The sequence below is a fragment of the Lissotriton vulgaris genome, chromosome 8, assembly GCF_964263255.1.
Source record: "Lissotriton vulgaris chromosome 8, aLisVul1.2, whole genome shotgun sequence".
NCBI classification, from domain to species: Eukaryota; Metazoa; Chordata; class Amphibia; order Caudata; family Salamandridae; genus Lissotriton; species Lissotriton vulgaris.
This window is the reverse complement of record NC_141696.1, coordinates 480,229,087-480,253,215: the sequence shown is the minus strand read 5'-3', so window position 1 is coordinate 480,253,215 and position 24,129 is coordinate 480,229,087. Positions and strand designations below refer to the sequence as shown.

Genomic DNA, 24,129 nt, shown 5'->3' with positions numbered 1-24,129 from the left:
ATGGCCTGATCCTCAAGAAAGGAAGAATATGAATAGCATCAGTTAGACTCAAAAGAAGTACCTCAATGGAATGTCATCTACCTGAACGGCAATGAGCAGAACAAAGCAAGCTTCATGGACTGAGTTAAATGTATAGAGGCATACAGGTCAAATTTAGACCTGGCATAACATTTGTCTTAAAATGTAGTGAGAACCAAAAATAAATTTAATGAAGCAACTAGAGGTGAAAAGGGCATGGCAGAAATACTGCAACATTTGGATACATCCAAAACTGTTCCCATGGAACACAGTCTTCAAACACTGCTAATCCGTACAATCTTCACAATACTAGTCCTGCCTGCATGTGACTTGTTGCGTAGCCTACCACAGAATAAACTATTTGCTGGCCCTTAAATAATAGGTATTTTAATTCAGCAACTCAATGGCATCTATTGGATCATCCTCAGAAGGGCATAAGGCGGAGTATCCTCCAACAAGGTTTGGAACCTGTCACCTCCTGACGTCATAACGGAAGGAAATACAAGTAAAGAGGAGGGGGGTTGTCTTGGCTTCAGAATAGCGATTAGCTTGAGGTAATGTAATCCCTTACAAACTTCCTCATACTGTATCGCCATAGACAGCCTTCAGGGCTAAAAGCGGAAGTACTTTGTGACAGTCAGCAATAGGTCTAACAAGCGTTTCCAACAGGAATGTGCTAAGATGCATTGTGTTTGTATCGTAGTAATGTGACAGTGTGCCACGTCCATCAAACACTAAATCAGGCCCTTAGTCTGCTAAAATATCTTCCGTTAAGGTCTACGTAACTTTTTGAACACCTATTAGGAAAATAAGTGTTGTTATGACTCAAATGAAAAGTTGATGAATCTCTGTGAATAATTCCATTCAATTTACTTAGCAATTAGCTACAGTATGGCTTTAAGGACACCTCGAGAAACAAGATTGGCAAATACATGATCAAGGGAGGTAACAGAGGTAAACCAGACTCACAAGTGATTGATTATTTCATGATTTCCAAAAACGGAAATAAATTCAATGAGAAAAGTAGCTGCCATTTCCACATTTTAAAATTGCTCAAAAGAATGTGGCCACCTCCAGCTCCTCTTCCTCTGGAAACCTACATCTCTCCACACTAGTTCATAAGACATACCTGGTTATAGCCCCACAAAAAAACATGCATGAAGACATGTGCAGTGGGCTACCTATTTAAGCCTTTCCTATGCACATGTGCAGATAATATGATATTCTTAAGGGATTATTTTGATATGTTTTAAATAGAACTGTATCACAATGTAGGAAATCAGGGGATGGATACAAAGATTTTCAATATATTCCCACTCTGCATATTTTAGGGCTCAGAACAGCAATTCAAACCAGTTACAATAATCAGCTGTTTATTTGTTATTTATTTAGTCTATACGTTTTATAAAGTGCTGCCTATGACCTTTCGGTTACTTCAGAGTACTAGAAAAGACAGGATTATAAAGATTTGTGGAACCAAAGGAAGTTAGGTTCCAAGTAGCGGGGCAGAGCTCGTAACTGATATTCATTGAGAGTTACCCTTATACACATGCAGTGAGAAAACTCGTCTGAAGAGTTTGGTCTTCGGGAGTTTCTGGAATCAGAAATGGTTGGGTTTGGATCTGAAGGTGGGGTTATAGGCGTTTCAAAGGCTGTGGCCCTGAACTCCCAGAGATCTGCATCCTTTTTTCAGCCTCTTGAATAATCAGTGGTGGATCGGGTGGATGGGGGTTGATTGGAGGTTCCTTGCATCAGTCCACTGTACAGCAAGTTTCTCCAGATAGTCTGAACTGTTGCCCCTGAAGGCTCTGAGGTTAGAACACAGAGTATTGATTTTGGTCTTGGAAGCCAGTGGAGAAAGTTCAGGCCTGGCTTAAATTTGCGAGATCTGGGCACAATCTGGAATCCTGGTTTTGTAGTCTTTGCAATCTGGCAATTAATTTTTTGGGGAGACCTTTGTACAAGATGTTGAAGTAGGCCATGAGAGCCTTGGCAATGGCTCTCCTCAACTTGACCTTATGGTCGGTTTTCAGAAGTGGGAGAATTTTGTGAATCACGGAGAGTTGTAGAATGGCTACTACGTTGAATTGGGAGGTCTAATAAAAGTTGAGAGCCAAACAGTATCTTCAGGTTCATGACCTTTTGTGCGGTTGAAGAAGAGGTTCCGAGATCTGGGGCCAGCCAAAGGACAAAGAGCCCCTGTATTTACTGATTGCACACAGAGTAAGCTTTTCTTAATGGATGAAATTATTTTCACCACATGGTCTGACCCAAACACGAGTAGTGATAGAGACTTGCTTTATTAAAAGCAAAGCTCCATTCTTACAATAGTTGTTTGCTAGGATGTTTCTGATGCCACCTATTAATTTGACTACTTTAATTCAAGCATGAGCACAGCAGGTAATTATTTTTTAGATTACCTTTGGGTATATTTAAACAATATTTAAAACGCTATTAATTGTACGTATGATTTTTGGCTTTCTCCTTTTTTAATTCAAGTTTGAGAATCTGCTCCCTATGCACTTACAAAACCTACTCACATTGGAGAATAAGCATCCCAGAGGAAATATTGGGACACTTGCTGAGCACCTAAGATCTAGAGGGAGTGAATTCCATATTGCAGGAGCTATAAAGGAGAAAGCCCATACACTGAATGATGGGTGTGGTACTCTAGGCCTGAGAAGACAAGCATCTGCGCTCTCCAGCTGTCTAAAAAATAGACTGTAAATAGCATGGAGTTGGACTTTGCAGAGATGTTGTAATATAACCAGGGTGAACTTGATGCTTAAGACAATCCTTGGAAACTTTTGGGCCTTTGCCAGGGAGTGCAAGTGATACAGATAACCAACGCACTCCTGGCACAATGTGCGTTTAAAAAGCAACCAAGCCTTCATTTTTACCCTGATTTTCATCACCATTTTGGTTTCTGAAATCTCCTTGAGAAAAAAAAGCAGATCTGTGGGAACTCCATTGTGCTCATAATTCCATCATAAAGAGGAGGCCCCCCCGCAATGCCGCTGGCCGCGCGACGCGAAGGGGAGATAACGCGAGACAGCGTCTTAGTGCCACATGCCGCGCGAGCAGTGTGCTGTCAACAATGTTTCTCAAGCAGTCCCCCCAACTCTCACGGTAACCCCGCAGATTGTGAATGCCATCAATTCCCAGAGTGTATCGGCAGTCGCTCAGCAGATTAGTGTTCCCGCGGTTCAGCAAAGTATGGCCCACGGGTTTCCTCTAACTGTAGCTCCTCAGATTGTCAATGCCCTTAATTCACAGAGTGTGTCAGCAGTCGGTCAGCAAAATATGGCCTCCATTATCCCTCAGAGTGGGCCCCCCATTATACCTGTGGGTACCCCCCCTGTCGTGCCTCAGCCGGGCGCCACCTCGGGCACACAAGCTACAGGCCGGGCATCGGCCATCGAAGGTACATCAGGCTCAGGGTTGGGCACGGGCGGGTCAACGGTCGGGGCCGTTTCAGTTCCTTCTGGGGTAGGTCAGCCATCCGGTGCAGGGAAACCAGGCGGTAAGTCAAAAGGTGGCTGTTCATTGCCCAGGCAGGTACCTCAAGCTGCGAAGGAAGGTATATGGAGGAGGGAGTATATAGACATCCTGACCTTACTAATGCACGACAATACAGGGGCTGACACTAGGAGGATGGGAAAGAAGGAGGAAGACAAGGTTCGGTTCCAGCGGTGGCCTGAGAAGACCATTGAGAATTGGACTGAAGCTTTCAACATTCTGGCAGCTATAATTGTGCAGAAGGACCCATATCAGAGCGAGGCCCTAATGGAGTATGCCAATTCCATCCAACAAGGGGCAAGAGAGTCTGGAGGGATGGGCTGGTTTTCATATGATCAGGAGTTCAGAAAGACCATGGCCAGTTGCCCGGAAATAGGGTGGGATCACACTGACATCCAGCTTTGGTTTAAGCACATGTGCAGGTCTGGGAACGGCAAAAGGGACACATCTCACAGGACACAGAGCGAGGGCAATGATGCCAAGAGGTGGGAGCAGGAGCGAAAGTGGGAACAGTACCCAAGGCGGTCCTTCCAGCAGCCCTTTCGGGGAGGGCGGGGGAGGGGTTACGGAGCGGGACCTAGGCGCTTCAACTCAGGGACCTGTAGGCTGTTTAACAATGGGGCATGCACATGGGGGAGGGCGTGTAAGTTTGCCCACGAGTGCAGCAAGTGTGGTTCACAACACGCAGCAATCTCTTGCACCAATGGACAGAACGCGCCCCCTACAGCTACACAGGGATCAGAGGGCGCTAGACAATAGGATGATTGAAGGGCAGACAGGACGGATAGAGCATGGCGAGGAAATGAGGGACCGTGATGTTGGAATCCCCCAGCTGGGTGGTGGGATGGAGCATTCCAAGGGTCCTTCCCCTATTGTGCTGCAAAACATCTTGCCATTGCTCAGGGTGTATCCGCTTAGGAAGGAGCGGGAGCTATTGATTGACGGTTTTGTGGATGGTTTCAAGATTCCGTACAAGGGGCCCTTGGGTCACAGGGATGCCCTGAATTTGAAGTCATAAATAAAGTAATAATGGTTCTGTCGGACAGAAATACACACTGTTTTAGTATTTCAATGTTTCCTTTCTTCAGTCTCGTACCTAACCAGGATATCAAGACAGGTGTACTAATACATTCACAAACAAAACTCACTGACCATAAAGAAAAATGAAAGCAAATTTTACTCAAATACTTTCACATGTGAACACAAAATACTTCAATCACTGTCCCTAACGAACATTTAAAACATATAAGGCACAAAAACTTTGTGCTAGAGTAGTACTAAAAACAACAAGTAAAATGTGTTACTTCATATACTTTTGGGTTAAACAACTATACATATACAATCATCCTGTAGACACATCAATTAGATCTTGGATCCTACAGGATTTTGAATAGTTTGTTCACGCCAAAGGAGAGGATTGCGTCGACGTTTCGACCCTAGGGGGGGGCGATGCGGTGTTTTCACGCATCAGGTGCGGGTCTTCATCAGGACTGTATATATATATGGGACAGCCTCTTGCAGACCTAGCTCCGCATGGAGTCCTGGTCTCTTCCTCTTGAATCGTATTGTCGGTCCGTGTTAATCAGGCCGGCTAAATGTTCATTACACCTCTGTATTGATATAGTCTATACAGATGGTTGTAAACTTGCTCCTTTGTATTTCTAACACGTGCGGGTCGCCTCCTTCACTTTCCGTTCATGCTGACATCAAGAGGAAGAGACCAGGACTCCATGCGGAGCTAGGTCTGCAAGAGGCTGTCCCATATATATATACAGTCCTGATGAAGACCCGCACCTGATGCGTGAAAACACCGCATCGCCCCCCCCTAGGGTCGAAACGTCGACGCAATCCTCTCCTTTGGCGTGAACAAACTATTCAAAATCCTGTAGGATCCAAGATCTAATTGATGTGTCTACAGGATGATTGTATATGTATAGTTGTTTAACCCAAAAGTATATGAAGTAACACATTTTACTTGTTGTTTTTAGTACTACTCTAGCACAAAGTTTTTGTGCCTTATATGTTTTAAATGTTCGTTAGGGACAGTGATTGAAGTATTTTGTGTTCACATGTGAAAGTATTTGAGTAAAATTTGCTTTCATTTTTCTTTATGGTCAGTGAGTTTTGTTTGTGAATGTATTAGTACACCTGTCTTGATATCCTGGTTAGGTACGAGACTGAAGAAAGGAAACATTGAAATACTAAAACAGTGTGTATTTCTGTCCGACTGAACCATTATTACTTTATTTATTACCCACCCAGGTTCTGAGGGCTACAGGGTCACCCCATTACATGTATTGACTGAATTTGAAGTCAGCTAGGGAATTACATCAAGTGGTCAGTGAAAGATCAGGAAGGAGGTTGACTTGGGGAGAGTGGCCGGGCCATATCCTTCGCCCCGCTTCCGAATTTCTTAGTTTCCCCGCTAGGTGTGGTCCCAAAGAAGCAGCAGGGGTCTTACAGACTGATCCATCACCTGTCATACCCAAAGGGCAACTCGGTCAACCACTGGTTGGAGGAGGGTGCGTGTTCAGTCTCTTACTGCTCACTAGACATGGCCATCGATATGGTAAGGAGAACGGGCAAGGGAGCGTGGTTGGCAAAGGCAGACATCGAATCAGCGTTCCGCCTCCTGCCTGTTCACCCTGACAGTCAGCACTTGTTGGGTTTCAGGTGGGAGGGGGCATTTTTTTTCGATCGCTGCATGCCGATGGGTTGCGCGGTCTCGTGCGCCTTTTTCGAGGCATTCAGCTCCTTCCTACAGTGGGCCCTCATGAACAGGCATGGCATTTCACAAGTCACCCACTACCTGGACGACTTCCTCTTCTTTGGCAGGGACGGTTCTCAGGAGTGCGCTGAAGCCTTGCAGGCCTTTGAGGTCTTGTCGGACCATCTGGGTGTTCCTCTGGCATCGGGGAAAACGGAAGGGCCTTCGCAGGTGCTAACATTCCTGGGTATTGAACTAGATACGATCAAAGGGCAATCCAGACTCCCGGCGGAGAAGGTGTGTGAACTGAGACAAGAGATTAGCGCAATGATGGGAAAGGGCAGCGCAACCCTGGAGCTAGTGCAGAGTCTGTTGGGCAAGCTGAACTTTGCCGCAAGAGTCATCCCAGCTGGTAAAGTGTTCTCCCGCAGGTTGGCTAAGGCTACGGCTGGGGTTGAGAAGAAGCATCACCTGGTGCGTCTGGGACCAGGACTGAGAGCAGACCTGAGCATGTGGGATGAGTTCTTAAAAAATTTCAATGGTACAGTGATATGGAGGGCCCCCTGGGAAAGCAGCCAAGGCTTGTGTCTCTTTTCTGATGCATCCGGGAGAGTAGGTTTCGGGATAATATTTAGAGAGAAGTGGTGTGCTATGAAATGGCCTGATGCGTGGCGCAAGAAAGGGGTGACGGCCAATATCACAGTTCTGGAGCTGTTTCCCATCGTAGTGGCGCTGCACCTATGGCCGGAGGGGTTGGGCAACAAAAAGGTGGTGTTCTGGTCTGACAACCTTGCTGTGGTCCAGGCGATCAACGGCCTGAGCGCGAACTGCCCGTTAGTGCTGAGTCTGCTGAGAGAGCTAGTCAGGGCGGGTTTACGTCACAACATCGAGTTCAGGGCTAGGCATGTAGAAGGTGTCAAGAATGTGGCAGCTGACGCTCTCTCTCGCTTTCAGCTGTCACGATTCCGGGAGGCATGGCCGTAGGCAGGGGAGGAGATGACACCGTTCCTGGCAGCACTTTGGCGACTCCTTCGGTGGGGGAACGGTTGAAAAGGATGGGCCAACGTTCCTTGGCACAGTCAACCAGGAGAAGATATGCGGCCCAACTGAACACTTTCCGAGCTGTGACACAGTCCATTGGGGCAGCAGCTTTAAGCTCGAAGGAGCAAGTGGAGAGTTTTGTCGTGTGGGCTAATGAGACGGGCAAGTCCCATTCTTGGGTGTGCAGCCACTTGGCTGCGCTCAAGCACGAAACTCGGCTAAATGGCGAGGACGACCCTACGGGGGCGTTCAGGATCAGGGCGGCACTGAAAGGGTGGGCACGGGACGAGGTCAGGATCCCGGATAAGAGAGCAGGAATAGAGTTCCCCGCCCTGAAGTGCATGGTGGACACAGTGCCGGCTGTGGCCAATTCGGCATTTGAGGCGCAACTCTTTGCAACAGCCTTCTGCCTAGCTTTCTTTGGAGCCTTTCGGGCCAGCGAGTTGGTGGTGAAATCCAAAACGGATAGGTCTGGGAGAGCCCTGGACATGATAGACGTGTGTGCCAGGGATTCGCTGGTTCTGTGGCTGCGCAAATCTAAAACTGATCAGGCTGGGAAAGGTGTGGCCATAACATTGCATGCATTCGAGGACCCTAGATACTGCCCGGTGACTTTGGTCAGGGAATACTTAAAAATCAGACCCCTGCTGGCGGGCCCCTTCCTGATTCACGCGGACGGCATGCCATTGACCAAGTTTCAATTTGAGCGAGTGATGGAGAGGGTATTGGCCAAGGCGGGCTTGTCAGTGGCTGGGGAAGGAATTTTTTTTTCCAGTCATTCCTTTAGAATAGGGGCAGCTACTGCAGCATACAGGGCGGGGCTGGGTGAAGAAGGGGTCAAGCGTGTGGGGAGGTGGTCGTCCTCTTGTTACCAGAGATATGTCCGCCCATGAATATGAAGATGGCAGAATGGGTAGGAGGAGCCATTGTGCGGCAGGCCGTGGCCAGAGATTCATTTGTGTGTCGTTTTATGTAATGTCACTTTTCTGGATGGGATACTGTTTGAATTTTCGTTTGCTGTGCAGGTTATTATAAATAAAACAATAATGCCAACTGTGTCTTTTCTTGCAGTTGACTGTTGCGTGTGGGTGATGGGCCATTCGTATGTTACCAGACTGGAACAGTGGGCGTCATACAGGAAGTGGGATTTGGCCTTTGCAAGGACACGAATAGTGTGGATGGGCTCCCCGGGAATGAGATGGTGTCAGCTGAGGCGCAGACTGGACCAATGTTTGTCGGTACGGGGGGGGCCTCCCAATATCCTCGTGATACACCTGGGAGGGAATGATCTGGTGACAATGGGGAGAAGAGCATTAGTGGATGCCATGCAGCGGGATGTAACTGCGATAACGAATGAACTGGGGGCCACTGAATTTATATGGTCGGAGGTTGTTCCCCGCAGGGCCTGGAGAGGAGCGCGGTCACCCCTTGCCATCGAGCAAGGCAGGAGGAGGGTGAACAGGGCTATGCAAAAATTCATGGAGAAGAGGGGCCTGGGGTTTATTAGGCATGCGCTGATACAGGACAGGACTGTGGGTTACTATGAAAGAGATGGGGTTCACTTGTCTGGGATTGGGATGGATGTTTTCCTCCTTGATTTACAGGAAGCTCTGGCAGCTGCAGGGTGCCAATGATCTTGAGGGCACTAGGTAGCAAGGTAACTAGGTGGTGGGGGGGCTCTGTCATCGACGGGGGCCTCCTCCAGAGCTGTGGCGGAGTACAGGGCGATCTGGAAGCAGATGGACAGTAAGGGTACCTCTGCGGCAGAAGGATACAGTCAATACCTCTGCCTGGCACAGTAGGGGTGCCTGAGCCAAGAACCTGGAGCCGAGGGGGTCCAGGAAACAGCGTCGGTGCCCCGTTAGTCCTTCGGGCGGTCGGGGGGCCTGAACCGACCGGGGGTGTGCCTCATCGCTCCGCCCTGACAGGGGGGGCGGGAGTAGACCGAATTAAAGTATTAACGTATTGCACCGTCAAGAGCATCGACTTACCGTGCAAGATGGCTAATTAGGCATGCGGGTCAGCGAGGGGCTGCCGCATTGGATCGCCTGTAAGATGACCCACCTTATCTGCTACTTGTTGTGCAAAATAAACCTGCACCACCGTTTTCCACATTTATGTCTCATGAGTCTCCTTGGTATGAAAGTTGTATGGGGCTCAAGGTGGAGTGAGCGCTGGCGGTGTGGGCACTATGTGTCCCTTTATGGTTCAATACTTTGAATAGGCGTGTTTCCTCCCAAATCATATTCCCTTTTCAGAAGGCAGCGCCACCAACAAAGTAAGGCGTGTGCCAAACACAAAAAGCTTGCAGTCTCTGATGGAACTCCATCCATTCCAGAAAATGTGCAACCTAGTCACATGTTCAACATCAGTTATGTTTAATACATGTATGAACAGCCAGTTGCACAATGGCTACAGAGAGCTCAGGTAACTGGGCATCCCGTAGGTGAGGCAAAACCCAATTGGGTGTTTCGTCCTGTCTGGAGTTCAAGGAGAAGTCAACTCATCACCCGCAAAGGAACACCGAAGGAGATCCTCTTCATTCAAACCAAAAAGTTCACTTCTCTATGTCTGGCATGTGCAAGGACAAATAGCCTCACCAAACTGTGGTCAGTGGCTCCAATACCTCTGTGATAATGCCTGTAAGCACTGGGAACACTGCAGGATCCAGCAACCCTCAGATCATGGTCGTCCATGATCCATGCCAATTTACAGTATGGTTAAACAGATACATGTACATAAGTTAATCTACATGGAACTCATTACATCCTCTGTGGTTATCTTGAAAACATAGCATGATCCGGCTCTCTTGGACCTACGTTTGACACCCACATTTTAGAACATCAAAGTCTTTACTCTTGTGATCGTTCTTGAGAATCCACCTGATTATCTACACTAATTGAGGACAACGGTGGAGTAGCAGGTTTGTGGGAGGGATTGGGCTTCTTAACTTTCTCAAGCTGTGATCTTATCACTTGTTAATGACCTTTCAAAATAAAGATAATGTGTGTCCCTGCCATGAGGTACGCATATATAGCAATGCGTACCTCATATATAGCAATATATTAATGTATGTCTCTGCATGTGTGCACACATGCAAAAAGGCACACATCACACTTGAGCGTAAACACGCACATGCAAGCGCTTGCACACACTGACATAGAAGTATACCGGCAGGAGATTATTAAGGGGTAATGCACAGTCTTAGGTCTCGCTTCTGAGGGAAGTAACCAAGAAGTAAGGGGAGAGAACATCAAAGAATAAACTTGATGAAAGTTGTGTTGCTGGATGCTTCTTTGAAGTATTTGCCAGTAGTATTGACAGCAGAGACAAAGAGACGAGGCCGGTAGAGACGTTTTAAGGTATGGGCAAAATGAGCAATTGCCCAGGGCCCCCATCTTCCAATAGGCCCTGTAGGAAAGTAGGAAAGTGTTTTTCCTCTCTATATGAACTCGGTTTCTCTTTCCCTCTCTCTGCTTTTTTCGACTTTAGATTCTATCATTCTCTATCCCCTGTCAACTTGAAGATTTTGAGGTTCCAGAGAAAACATATTTCGGCACCTCATTATTTGTATATTTAATGTATAATTCAGTATTATCTTGAATGTAAAGTTCTTCTCAACAAAGAGGTCAGAATATATGTCTTACCCCTGGCCCCAAAAATCCTTAAGATGACACTGCAAAGGAGTTCAAAGAGGAAATGGGTTCTAGAAACACATCCAGAGGGTACAGAGAAGAGGCAGGCGCAGAATGGAAGACGAACCACAAGAAGATCAGGGAGTCATGAAGTATTACCTGAAAAGGAAAGTCTTCATGTCAGGGCTTTACGTGTGTTGGGAAAAGGTTTATGGGAGAGTGAGGGCCTCTAAATGGGGGATGGCCTATAGAACGAAAGGTGTGGCTTAAATATGTAAACTAAATTTCTGATTCCCATACCCGACCTGTATTTTGGTTCCACTCTGAACTTTCTGTAATTGCATCACGATATATAATACAAGAACTGACATACACCTACAATCAGCCAATACTATTGGCTTTGTCAACAGTTATTATCTGTTTACGATAAATGAGTAACAGCAATGATTTTGTTGTAAATTACTAATATTGAAGATGTTTCAGTTCTCAAATTATGAGATTGTGGAAAAACTTTACTAAGGCGTGTGTACGGATTAGTGCTCTTAAGAGTCTCTCAATCACTGCTATGTTCGCTCCATCTTAGACATGTACAGCCATTTTCGATCCACATCGCATCCGTCTGCATATCTTACACCGCATCTCTTTCCTCTTCAGCACCCTCTTTTCGCCCTCTCCTGAACGCACTTCCTGCAGCTCCTCAATTCCTCACCCCACAAGCACACAATGCAGCCTCTCACCTGTGAGCACTGCATTTTCTTCTACTTTTGCCTTATCACTATTTTGACAGCTGTGCACCTGCTTCACACCCATTTGCACAAAATCACAATTGCAATAAGAATACGTCACCATTTCTCTGTGCACTCTACAGAGAGGCCGCGTTTTGGACGACCATGGACTCTATATAGACGCTGCTTACTAGCGTCCTGCCCAGTCTTGCGAGTCCTCCTGAGGCGGAAGCCGGGAGCGGATCCTAAGCAATTTTAACTTGATTACTATGTGAAATTGTGTGAATTACTCTGTGTACCTGTTTTTTAAACCTACTTACTCACTTGCTGATTCCGGTTCCCCGCGCAGCCGATTCATCGCTGCGGCGGGAGGTTACCGATCTTTTCCACTCCCTCACGCCACTTTGGCGAGCGCTGAGGCCACGCCCCCTCACCGAGGCCACGCCCCCTTTTCCTCCCTCTGCTCCTATAAATCATGTGCCACCACCGGACGCGCAGCGGGCGCGAGGATTGTGCGCCGAAGGCGCGCCTAAGGCAAGCCCGTCTGCGCCCGTCCGCGACCAAACGCGCCTAGGGCCTAGGCCACCTCACTATCCTGGATCATTACAATATTCATCGGCGCAACTACTCGCTCTTCATGTCCGTTGGCCCATTGAAGCTTCTCTGACCACCCACATCAATAATCGGGGCCTCACAGCCGCTGCCACTCCTCCCGTTCCTCACACCCCGACCCACCTGCTTTCCCTGTCCCCCCCCTAACCCTCCGGCTGGACCCAGACAGGCCCCCCTCTCCATCTACTACCTTAATACGCGCTCTGCGGTTAAGCACTGCCACAAACTTTCTGTTTTGCTCGATCTCCATAAACCAGATCTCCTATTCCTCACGGAGACCTGGTTCTGTGACAGCTCCCTCCCCATTCTCTTAGCCTCTCTCCCTGCTACCTATTACGCTCTCCGGGCTGACCGCCCAACCGGTAAATCCGGCGGGGGCGTCGCCCTGATCGCCAGAAAGGATCTTCCTTTTCAACCTCTCAGCTTTCCCCCGATAGGCACTTCCGACTTTTTAGTCGTTCGTTCTCTATTTTAGAATATACCCCTCACTTGCCTACTTATGTACCGTCCCCCCCAACCCTCCCAATCCTTCCTGGATGGGTTTTAAGAACTGGTGGCCACCCTAGCAGTCAAAAATTCATCCGTCTTGGTGCTAGGCGACTTCAACTTTTGGCCCTCCGACCCAGCCGAATTCTCCACTTCCAAGGAATTCTCCGAAACGTTACGTTCTCTTAACTTCACCTCGCATGTCCACTCCTCCACTCACATTCAAGGGCACACCCTTGACCAGATCTGGTCTCTGAACTGCCCCATCGCGTCCTTGTCCATTTTCCCTTGTCCCTGGTCTGATCACTCATTGATCTCCTTTTCCTCTCAACTTGGACCGCTCACCAAGCCCACGCGCCCTAAAAACATCTGGGCCCGCTCTTGGGGTCGGGTAGATGTGGCTTTGTTAGCCTCCTCTCTCTCATCCTCCAGCCCTGACCTGTCCGGTCTGTCCTCATCAGAACAAGCCAAATCCATCAACTCTTGGCTACTCTCAGCCTGCGACTCCATCGCCCCCCTAAGGCGAGTCTCCTCTAAACGGACAAACGACTCCAACCACTGGTTCAATAACGAACTGAAGGCACTAAAACTTGCGGTCCGTCATGCTGAACGAGCTTGGAGACGACAGTACTGCCCCATTCTCAAAACGCAGTACACCTCCCTCTTGCAGCAATATAAGAAATCTATTTTGTCCACCAAAAAAAGACTACTTTTCCTCCAAAATTCTAGTCGCGGAGAACAAATCCAGAGAAATTTTCTCTATCATCAACAAACTTGCTTACTCCGACAGAACCACCCTCAAACCCTCCCCCTCTCAACCTCTTTGTGACTCCCTGAATTCTTACTTTTTAGATAAAATTGCAACAATCAGAGCCAATATCCTCCCCCCCTCTCCCTCCTTCCTCATCCCTTCCTGCCCCCCCATAGAGGCTCGACTCGACTCACTCCCTCCCTTAACAGTAGAATCTTTTCTCTCCCTCCTCCCTCTAGTTAAATCCGGTTCCCCACTCGACCCTTGTCCCGCTCACATTCTTGGCCACATCTTCACAAACTGTCCGCTACCCCCTCTCACTTTTCTTAACTGCTCCCTGTCCCAGGGCGTGGTTACCCCTGTTCTCATATCTGCTATAATCCTCCCCATCCTAAAAAAAACCTGGCACAGACCTCTCTGTCCCCGCCAACTACCGCCCCATCTCTCTGCTCCCTTTCCTAGGGAAAGTCCTGGAGCGACATGTCACCAAAGTACTATCCACCTACGTGGAAGCAAACCGAGTCCTGGCTCCCTGCCAAGCCGGCTTTCGCCCGGCTCATTCCACCGAGTCGGTTGTGCTCTCAGTACTTGACAACCTTAGAGAGGGAATGGACACTAACATCCCCCAGGCCTTGGTGCTACTCGATCTTTCTGCCGCCTTCGACACAGTGGACCATTCCATCTTACTCTCCCGTGTCGGAGCGGCAGGGATCGGCGGCACCGCCTTGGTCTGGCTGTCCTCCTTTCTAAGTGATCGCACCCAGGCAGTTCGCCTAGGCGACTTCTCGGCTGAACCTCGGAAGGTGGTATGTGGGGTCCCCCAGGGCTCCTCTCTTTCCCCTCTATTGTTCAACCTGTATATAGCTCCCCTCATATTCGCTCTTCAACAAATGGAGGTCTCCGTATATAACTATGCGGACGACCTCCAGCTCATATTTTCTCTCTCTCACTCCCCTGATTCTAAATCTAACTTCCAATCCACAATGCTCTTCATCCGGGACTGGATGAATCACAACCACCTGAATCTAAACCCAGATAAGACCAAGCTTGTTCTGACAGGTGGTTGCTCCAGTCCCTGGTCCCCTCTCTTCTGGCCTTCTTCCCTTGGTCCCCCCCCACCTCCTTCCTCTTCTGTCAAAACACTCGGCATAAAAATTAATGACCAACTCACTCTGCACTCCCAGGTGAGCTCAGTGGTCTCCTCCTCTTTTCTATCCCTCCGCACTATACGCAAGGTTTCCCGCTTCTTCTCCTTCACGGCCCTGAAACTCATCGTACTTGCCATGGTCATGTCCCGCTTGGATTATGCCAATGCCCTTTACCACGGCATGCCAGCCTACAATGTACGACGACTTCAGCTGGTCCAGAACCAAGCGGCCCGTCTGGTCTACAACCTCACGAAATCCCATCACATTACTCCCCTTCTAAAATCCTTGCACTGGCTCCCTATGCGCGAACGCTCCCTTTTCAAAGTGGGCTGTCTCGCCTTCCAGGCCCAGTTAGGCCTGTCCCCTGCTTTTATCTCCTCTGAGATCAAACCTTATGCCCCCTCCAGGGAACTTCGCTCCTCTTCTCATCACCTACTGACTGTCCCCCGTTTTCGTCGAAAAAAATGGGGAGGGTCTAAATTTTCCACTCTTGCCCCCATTTTCTGGAACTCCCTTCCTATTCAACTTAGATCCTCTACCCAATACCAGCTCTTCAGAAAGGCCTTAAAAACCTTTCTATTCTCAAAAGTTTTCCCCTCATAAATCCTCCTCAGCCCCCTCCCCATGACTCGTGTTCCTCAGGGACTTAGCATACTGTAGGGCCATGAAACCGTTCAGGTGTACGTGCGCTTTATAAATAATTTAAAACTCAAACTCAAACTGAACTGAACACTTTTTGACCCTCTGATAGGCAGTGGCGTAGCTAGACCTTAGACCGCTCAGGTCGGTCCCTGCGTTTGCCACCCCGTGGCGGTCTCTTTAAAAAGCAGGGGCGGTGGTGCTGGTGATTGCCACCCTGAGACGGCAGGTAAGAGCTGGGGGGTGGCCGTCGAACTCAAAACTCGTGCCGACAGCGGCGGACTGCCCTCCCACTCCCCCTCTCCAGCTACGCCACTGCTGACAGGCACTGTCAGAAACCTGCAGTGCCTTCAGCCTCACCTCTGGAGCTCTCTATCGTAGCCCGTTATAAACATCTGGAGGTGACTCAGTTGAAGTCTGTACTAATGCTACACGAACAAAAATACAAAGGGACAACATCCTGGAAATAGCCAACTCTCTTAAGGGCGGCAAATATAAGTAAGACAATATATCGCTGACAAAGATTTCCTTAATGTGTTTTACATCCATTGTTCAGAAATCAATCAGTATTTTTCCTTTAAAGGTAAGAATAATGACATAGGGGGTAATTTATTGTTTTGTGCATAAGACATGCTGATTCATCAGAGAAACATGACATACAGGAAGAGACATATGCCTATGCGCACACACACAAACACACCATTACCCATACAATACAAATAAAAAACAAAACTACAGTGGCTCTGAGAAGAATCCAACAGAAGGTGAGCATAAACAATAGGATTACATCCTGATGTAGAGTTTGGCTGGCATATCTTGTATATGACATGTTGATGGACTTGCAACATCTGCCAAGATGGAAAAACCACTGGTTATGGAGTTGCTTGTGAAGGTGGCTGAGATCTCTCCACCAAAGTGCCTGCATTCACCCTGGAAGTAGATTTTTGATTGAGAAAAACTTCAATGGGTATTTTTTGTCCACATACTGGTCGCCCTCGTACACTGGAGCCGTCCCCAGCATGTTAGTGACACGATCCATAGCATTTCCGTTTGTTCCCCTCTAGTTCCATGGAAGTTGTTTACAGAATCAACTCTGCCAGCTATCGTGGAGGTCCAGTCACCTTACATTGGTAGGTAGAGCCTGTTTGGATACATTAACCCTGGGCCTTGGTGAAGGGTAGGAATCGACTTCTGGTCCTCTAAAGAAGGTGTGTATAGCGCCAGAGGAGCAGACCGGCACTCGGCCGTTGTTGGCACATCCTCTGTTACTTCTCTTCCCTAATAAAACCCGTAATCTTAGTTCAACATTTTTCAATGTCTAAACAGAAGTTATTTTTGCTGGAACTGGTCCTTATTAAAGAGCCTTTAATGATTGGCAATGCATTTTACTGCTGCTTTTGTGACCTCACACCACTAACTCACAGCAGCTTGATTTTCAACTATTCCTGTACAGATTTATCTCTGTAATTTTTGCATTTGATTACTCGAATCTTAATTGCATGTGTCATTGTAAATATGCATCCAGTCTGTCGGTCAGCAGTTTAATGCATTACCAGGAGTGGTACCTCTGCCACCACCCCCCCCCCCCCTCCACCCGCCCCCCAAAAAAGGGCCCAATCTACAAAGATTTTGTTGTGATTTACTCCTGTAGTACTCCATGATTACAGGAGTACGCCAGTAATACTCCTTGTTTACTTTTGAATCTCAGGAGTAAGAAAAGATACTATGTGATTAGGCCACATACACTAATCTTTGTGAACTGAGTCCACAGGGCAGGGATCACGGAAAAGCTGCCTACAGAGACAGAATCTTGTATCATTTTCCAGGCGGATGGGCATTTGGCAAGAGCGTGAAATTGAATTAAGCAGGAAAACAGTTTCAGAGACCGCAGAGCCGCTTGCGCTGGAGATCTGGAAACCAAGAGCGCCCCCTGTGATTAAACTGCATAATGCACCCGCTGGAGCACTCAGCTTTGGAAGTGCCCAGTCTTCGAAGAACATGTGTATTCCAAATATACGCAGGAATCTCTCTTCGGTGCCTCCCACAATCATCCTAAGCGAATATAAGCAACAGTTGAACATCATGTAATCAGTGCTATAGGGCCTCATGTTTATTTTGTACCTGTTTGTGGAGGGTGTTGTCCTGTTTGGAACAGTGAGTGGACTCTCAGTTGGACCAGGCCACAGTGGCCACTGTCCAGTGCATTTAGCTTGGAGTTAGGTCCGTGTATACTCGATCGATGAGAGACATTATATACGGATACCGTAGCAGAGGTATCCAATTTAGGTCCAAGAGGGCTAGATCATGGGAAGATTCCATGGTATCTAAAAGAGATATATTTGTATATAGTCAAGGACACTGGGATTATGCGATTCAGTCGTGATTTCTGCATAGTTATGGTGTTGCTGTATTTGCCACATAGTCCCTAATCCACTGCATAATCTGCAGATGTTATCAAAAAATAAAATATAAAAATATAGCTCAACCAGATCAAAGGTTACTATAAAATGTAGCAACAGGTGTTGCAAAGCAGTGGGAGGCCCTTCAAAAAGATTAAGTGGTCACCTTTCAGTTCCTTATTCTTTTGTTAGGGTGTTAAACCGACACTAATGAGGTGAACCCTTTGCACATACTGTGTTAACATGAGTAAAAATCATAAAGTAACACAATCATAAAATTTGCCACATTATGCTGCATAATGTGCCTTTTCTGGTTCCATAATATATGCAACCTTGGTGTGCAATTTGATCTCACCTGCCGCATAATTCCAGTGTCCCTGAATAGAGTGAACCTACATGTAATTTATTCACATATACAATGTATATCCTGAAATTCTGTCGTGGACTCGTCCCTTCAGGAACTGCTGGAGACCCCAACAGATCTACGGTGTGCTGCAGGAGGCTGTTCATCAGCACCCAAGAACACATTGTAAAACACTTAAGGATGTCATGTTTATAAACAGATAGCGTTGCAGATACGGACACCGGGGTCAATGGCAGGCTTGTCAGAAGCCTTTGTGGGGCCCGAGGCACAAACTGTGTCGCCTCAAAAAAAGCACCCTTCAAAACAGAAACAATGGCTGGGGAACATATGGGAGTGACCTATGCATTCTGGCACCATCTAGTGGCTGCTACAATTAACTAGATTATCTGAATATATCACAAAAGCAGGCAAAACTTACGTTGGAGATATAGAAATTCATTTTCAATTTAGAGGGCATGGCCCTGAAAAGAGCAGGCCCTTGGACAGTTTGACTTGGTTGCCCCCAATTGTGACGGTCTTGGTTATTCTGTCCATTTTCTGACCGCTTCCAAATGCCAGGGTTGAAAACAGCATGGCTTCCTAGTCAAGGGTTCATCTCATAGTATGCCCCTGAATATCGAAACCATAAAATTGATGGGATACAATATTGAGGACAGAATATAGGAAGAAAATATCAAGAGGTAAGTAGGTCTAGATTGTATATACCTAACTTCACATATATGTAACTATGTGGTACATATATCTTCAAGGTACATTGATATGGAGTTAAGAATAGTACATTTATCCTTCTCTATATGCACTGTTGAATAACTTTTGAGATTTAAAGAGTTATGTTGCGTAATACACTTCCTTTATGTCTCAACCTCTGCTTATAAGGCCTGTGGCGCGTGCCACCTTTGCTGGTAGAGCACAGGTGGTTTGATGACTTCACATTCTTTCAAAGCAATGGGAAAACGTTATTTCACACACTGGGCTTGAATGTGCTACAGGATATCACACGCATCGGGTCACCGGACCTGCTATGTGACTGGCTGGATCTTCATACATGTGTACAGAGGAGAGTAACTTAGTTCAGTCTAGACCTTCATGCTTCACTTCTGCCGTTTCTGCTCACTGTAAGTAAACGCTATCACTTTTCTCTAATTCACTCGTACTTGATTTACCGACCTCGTAAGAATGGAAGGATGATTTGGCCTTGCTGGATTCAAATTCGTGATTTGTAACCCACAACAGATGTCAGCAGCGAGCGTCTAAATCGCCAAGGTATCTTGCTAGTTACACCTATTTAGTTTAATGTCAGACTTCACAGGTAAACGCAGGTTTTGACACGGGTATAATTTTGAAATAGCAGGTGTGCACAAGGGTTAAAACTGGATTTGGATTTCGGAGGCTGGGCGCTAATCCAGATTTCCCGAAATGACAAAACTGTGTAATCCTTGGCAAATCATTCCAGCAGCTGATTACTGTAACTGTAAACACTGTAGCACTCATGAACAAACGCCCCTTTATTCATCAATATTTTAAAAGCACTTTAATATACAAAGGTCCCTATGTAGGGCACCGTTTACAAAATAATGCGAATTACCCCCTCTGTAATGTAAGAAATTAAAAGATTAGGGAATTTAGTTAAAAAAAAGAACTAAAATTAATAATCTATTTACAATTCGAGGAAATGCATATAATATCGTTATTTGGTCAACGTCTGCTTCAACCGCGCATGCAAGGTCATCATGGTCCATGCATGTTTTTGGAAAGTAATTTCAAACCGGTCATTATTTGTTCACATTTATTCCTTGAACACATATTCATGAATCTGCGATGCGCAATTTTCAGGGGTGGGAGTACAGTTACCATAGTTGTGGATAACGGCACAGCACTGGGTAAAAAGCATGACAAATGATCCCAAAGCACGTTTTAAAGATTAAGATAAAAGAAACATGGGGGGGGGGGGAGTGTTTACATAAGAGGGCTGGGGCTGCCTTGAAACTAGAAACTAGTCGACTGGGTTAGATGCTCGCTCTTCAGTGATGTTAAGTCTGATAAACCGCAGCCATTGTTTAATTTGTAAACAAAAAAACAAACACACACAAAAAAACAGCCAAAAAAAAAAGACATACAAGGACCCAAAGTTATTCTTAGAATCCCGTTCTAATGCTACCCAATACCAAACCAGCCTAGTTTTGATTCCACCTCTTTATTCCACAATCTTTATCTCACCTTTGAAGTTTCTTGTTTATCCCTGCTTTGTACTGCCTTACTGTTTTTCTATGTTTCTTTTCCTTCTCCTTTCTCCCTTTCCGGCCTTTCTCTCTCTTGACTAGAAAAATTAATTTCCGGTCCCCAAAAAGGAAAGCCAGTGACCTCCACCTACAACCACCAGCGTAATATGAACACTGACAGCAGCCACACCAATTCCGCTGCAAGGGAATCTCTGCTGGACTGCCCTGACTTGTCTCTTGCCCAGCACTGCCCGCAGCGTTGCCAGTCACTGGACACCAGGGGGGTGAGAGAAGCAGGTCAACAGCCTAAGAGCGATCAAAAACACATTTCTAAGCACTGATGGGTGCCCAGTGTTGGAAGAAACAAAATGGTTACCTCTCCGGGGTATCCCCTGACACTGGGCAGAGGCAGCGTTCACAGCTCGCAGTCGAGGCACTGATCCCTGCTGCAGCACATCAAAGCGCATCTTCTGCAGCACGGGCTCAGGAGGCGCCTCTTGTGTCTGCCCATATGTGTATGAGAGGGGTGGGGTATGTGTGTGGGGGATGACAATTGAGACCATCCTACTCTGTCAGTTATTGTCTTATATAGCTCAAACTCCACCCAACAAGGTGTCAGCGCGTATTTAAAGAGGAAAAGGCAACCGTATATTGATTGTGGTATCATATAACTATGCACATTTTAGCATATATAGCTTCTCAGAGCGAGTGGCCTCTTAATTCCAACGGGTCCAGTAACCGCAGTTACCAGCACCATTGGAATTATACATTTTTAAAATAACTTTTATACAGAGATGTTGACTTTTGAAACAAACCAAACTCTGTGTGTGAAAATAAGGGGGGGGGGTGAGAATATTTACATTAATACTGTTGGGACAAAGGTTTCACCTCCTTATTATAGTTTAATCATCTTAACTCCCAAATACAGCAAAAAGCAAGTGAAGGGTGACCAGTTAATTATTGTGCTACCCCTTCCACTGCATGCAACACAGGCCACCATGTTTTTAGTAACTTTTGATCTGTGTGAGCCAGAAACTGGATTCTTGGTTAAAACCTGTGAATAATGGAACAAATAATAGATTCTGTGGGAAATACAGCAAAACAATAATATGTGGCCAACACCACAGCAGCAGAATTGGATAATCCAATTGGCCCGGATACACATGTAGACATCAAAATACTTCATGATTTTTACAGAGATACTTGGAAGCCCCACATTTCTACTGCTAAAACATTTCATTTAACTTACTATGTGCTTATGGTACCTACACTAAAGTACTAACCATGCATAATTAACGGTGTAGCCTGGTATTCGAAGATGGTAAGAACACTAAAATGTGACTGTACACGTCTGACACCTCATATCTTCAGTCCATGATAATCCGCAGCCACAAGTTTGCACATCTTGAGCTTCACTCTTGACCTCACATGTGACATTACCTTACCCACATGGGTCACTCAGTATTCCCACACTCTGCCAACCACACGCAACAAATTATGTAGTCCCTTACACATCCTCCAGAAGCGCTCAGGGCCTCATTAGGTGCATGAGGAGCTACACATATGGTGCAATATATTTGCTTTACTCTATCCTTTGCCTGCAAGTTCTGAAAGCTGATAGCAGTTTTACGAAGGGTTATGAATAGTCAACATCATACTTAACATTTCAACTAATGTGGTTGAAAATGGTGTACAAAACAAATACCAACACCAGAATATCAATGGCACACAATATCAAGAACACAATATCGACAGGTGAGTAAGTCTAGTTTTTCTATACCAAACTCTGCATATATGCACCTTTACAATATGCATCTTCAAGCTCTGTAGATGTGGAGTTAGGAATAGTAAATCTACATCTCTCCATATGCACTTATCTTTTGATATTTTGTCCCTTGACATTTTGTTCTTAATATTGTTGTACCACGATATTCTTCAGTAGAAGGCACTCCAATCATGGGTCAGGTCAATATTCAACAGTATAACAGTAGAGAAAGAAACAAATGTTTGATGTGGACAAATCAAAAGATTAAACATAGTGCTGTTTGTTCCATGTACGGATACATAAGAAATGCAGCACGCGTCAATTGTGAATAGCGCTTCGCATTGAAAGTGGACGAATCGGGCTAAACTTGTTTCTAGTCTCCTCACTTTGGGCAGATGAGAGAAACCACACAGAAAAAGTGACTCACCCGGGATCCCAAAATTTGACAAAGTGTGGAACCCACGTCTAAAATTCAAGTTTCTCGATTCCTTGCCAACTAAAGGACATCTTCTATGGATATCTTAACCAAAGTCTGTGTCACGGTTTAACCAAAACACGACTGCCTAATTCCAGACATCTACTCTGTTATCGTCCTGCCACCAGGACTCTTTTACAGATTTTTGTGTGCTCTACAAATTTGAGAAATAATACGTGCTACAACATGTACTAGGATCACTCGTCCCAAGTTCCTTGAAGATGTTTTTCCATGTTGTGTCTATAGTTTTCTTTGGGGTGTGCATGTGCCCTTGCTACCTTTAAGTTTCAATATGTAACAGTGGGCCAAAGATTCCCTTCCCTTTCAGGCCATCTCCGCCTTGTGGTATACCTTGATGGGGACTGTCAAAAGAATGGAATGAATCATTGTGAAATGCAATCTCAGTACACATAACATATGCTACTCTGCGAAATAAATTGAGTGGCATCGACTGCAATTCTATGACTAGGAGCATAGCTATTGATAGTGCAGCAGGTGCAATGGCACCAGGGCCCAGGTGTGTGAGCGGCCCACTGTTCTCAACTCATGGCTGTCTTTTACTAAGTAGCTGGTGGGGTGGAGGGCAGTGGGGCATATTCCTTGGTATCATTAGGGCCCATGGCCCTCTTTCTACGTCACTAACTTACTCTGTTGGTGGTGACGAGTGTAGGGAGTGGGTTATATTCAGGAACATTTTAAATGAAGTATCATTAGAGCCCTCTCTTGCACATCACTATATAAAAAAACACACATGCCTTTCTTTCCTCACAGGAAAACAGTTTGCGATGCTGAAAATCTCCCAGCTGACAAACAACTTTACCCTGGAAGGGGGCATTGCTAACGTCATATTTTTTACCCATCTTCCTTGTGAACATTAACGTCTAATGCCATAATACAGCGAAGCAGCACGATTCTCAGCAAATTGGTGTGCATTCCGATTGTGGTTTATCCATAAAACAGACACTAACTTCCGGGAAATGTGGTTTTCATGCCTGCACCCGCTGGACTCTGTATGCCTTTGAGTTCTGCACGAAAGTAGTGTAATGTAAAAGGTATAAAGCGCGTCATACCCTATTTGTGGGGTGCAGAAGCACTTTTTCATGAGGGTAGCATGATACACTGTGGGAGAGTTCATTGGTGGCAGCGTGTCACATTTATTGTGATCCAGTGGGGGAATGATTTAGTTGTTGCACGTGAGTGATCAGAGATGTACTCTTATATTATCGTGGGGAGCACTGAGCAGTGCGATGGAGAAGGTGACTTGAGAGAGAAAAGCGTGCAAAACATAATTGTAATTAGCAAGTGGTTCTAATTTACTCTACAGTCCCCGAGTTATGTTCCATAGTTTCTCCTTTATGCAAAAGTCAGGGGAACAGGGCAAGGACCTACCTTAATGTCATGTGTCGACGACACCCTGAACACTATTCCTGCATCATTGCAGAAACCGTTCCCATGCCTGTACTCCCTTACTGCATACAGCAGCCCTGGCTAAGCAAACCACCAACATGTAATTGTGCACACACATATCAATCAAATTCTGGCTAAAAGGCATGCGCTTGTGTGGAAGAAAGAAACACACCCCCCAGGCTGCAGTCCCCGGGCTGCTCTGGGATGCACACTCCTATG

General features: G+C 46.3%; 1 protein-coding gene across 6 annotated transcripts in view; it reads right to left on the bottom strand.

Annotated features, from left to right (window-relative positions):
- EDAR (ectodysplasin A receptor) overlaps positions 1–24,129 on the bottom strand; it is a 494,038-nt gene that overhangs the window by 322,085 nt on the left and 147,824 nt on the right. Inside the window, exon 1 of one of the 6 annotated variants that reach the window (XM_086934282.1) lies at positions 20,640–20,758. The exons of 4 other annotated variants lie outside the window; for them this stretch is intronic. The gene's annotated coding sequence lies outside the window, so the exon portion shown is untranslated. Of the gene's footprint in view, positions 1–20,639; positions 20,759–24,129 lie in introns of those variants that run through there. One more of the 6 variants, XM_086934285.1, reaches the window with a different exon arrangement.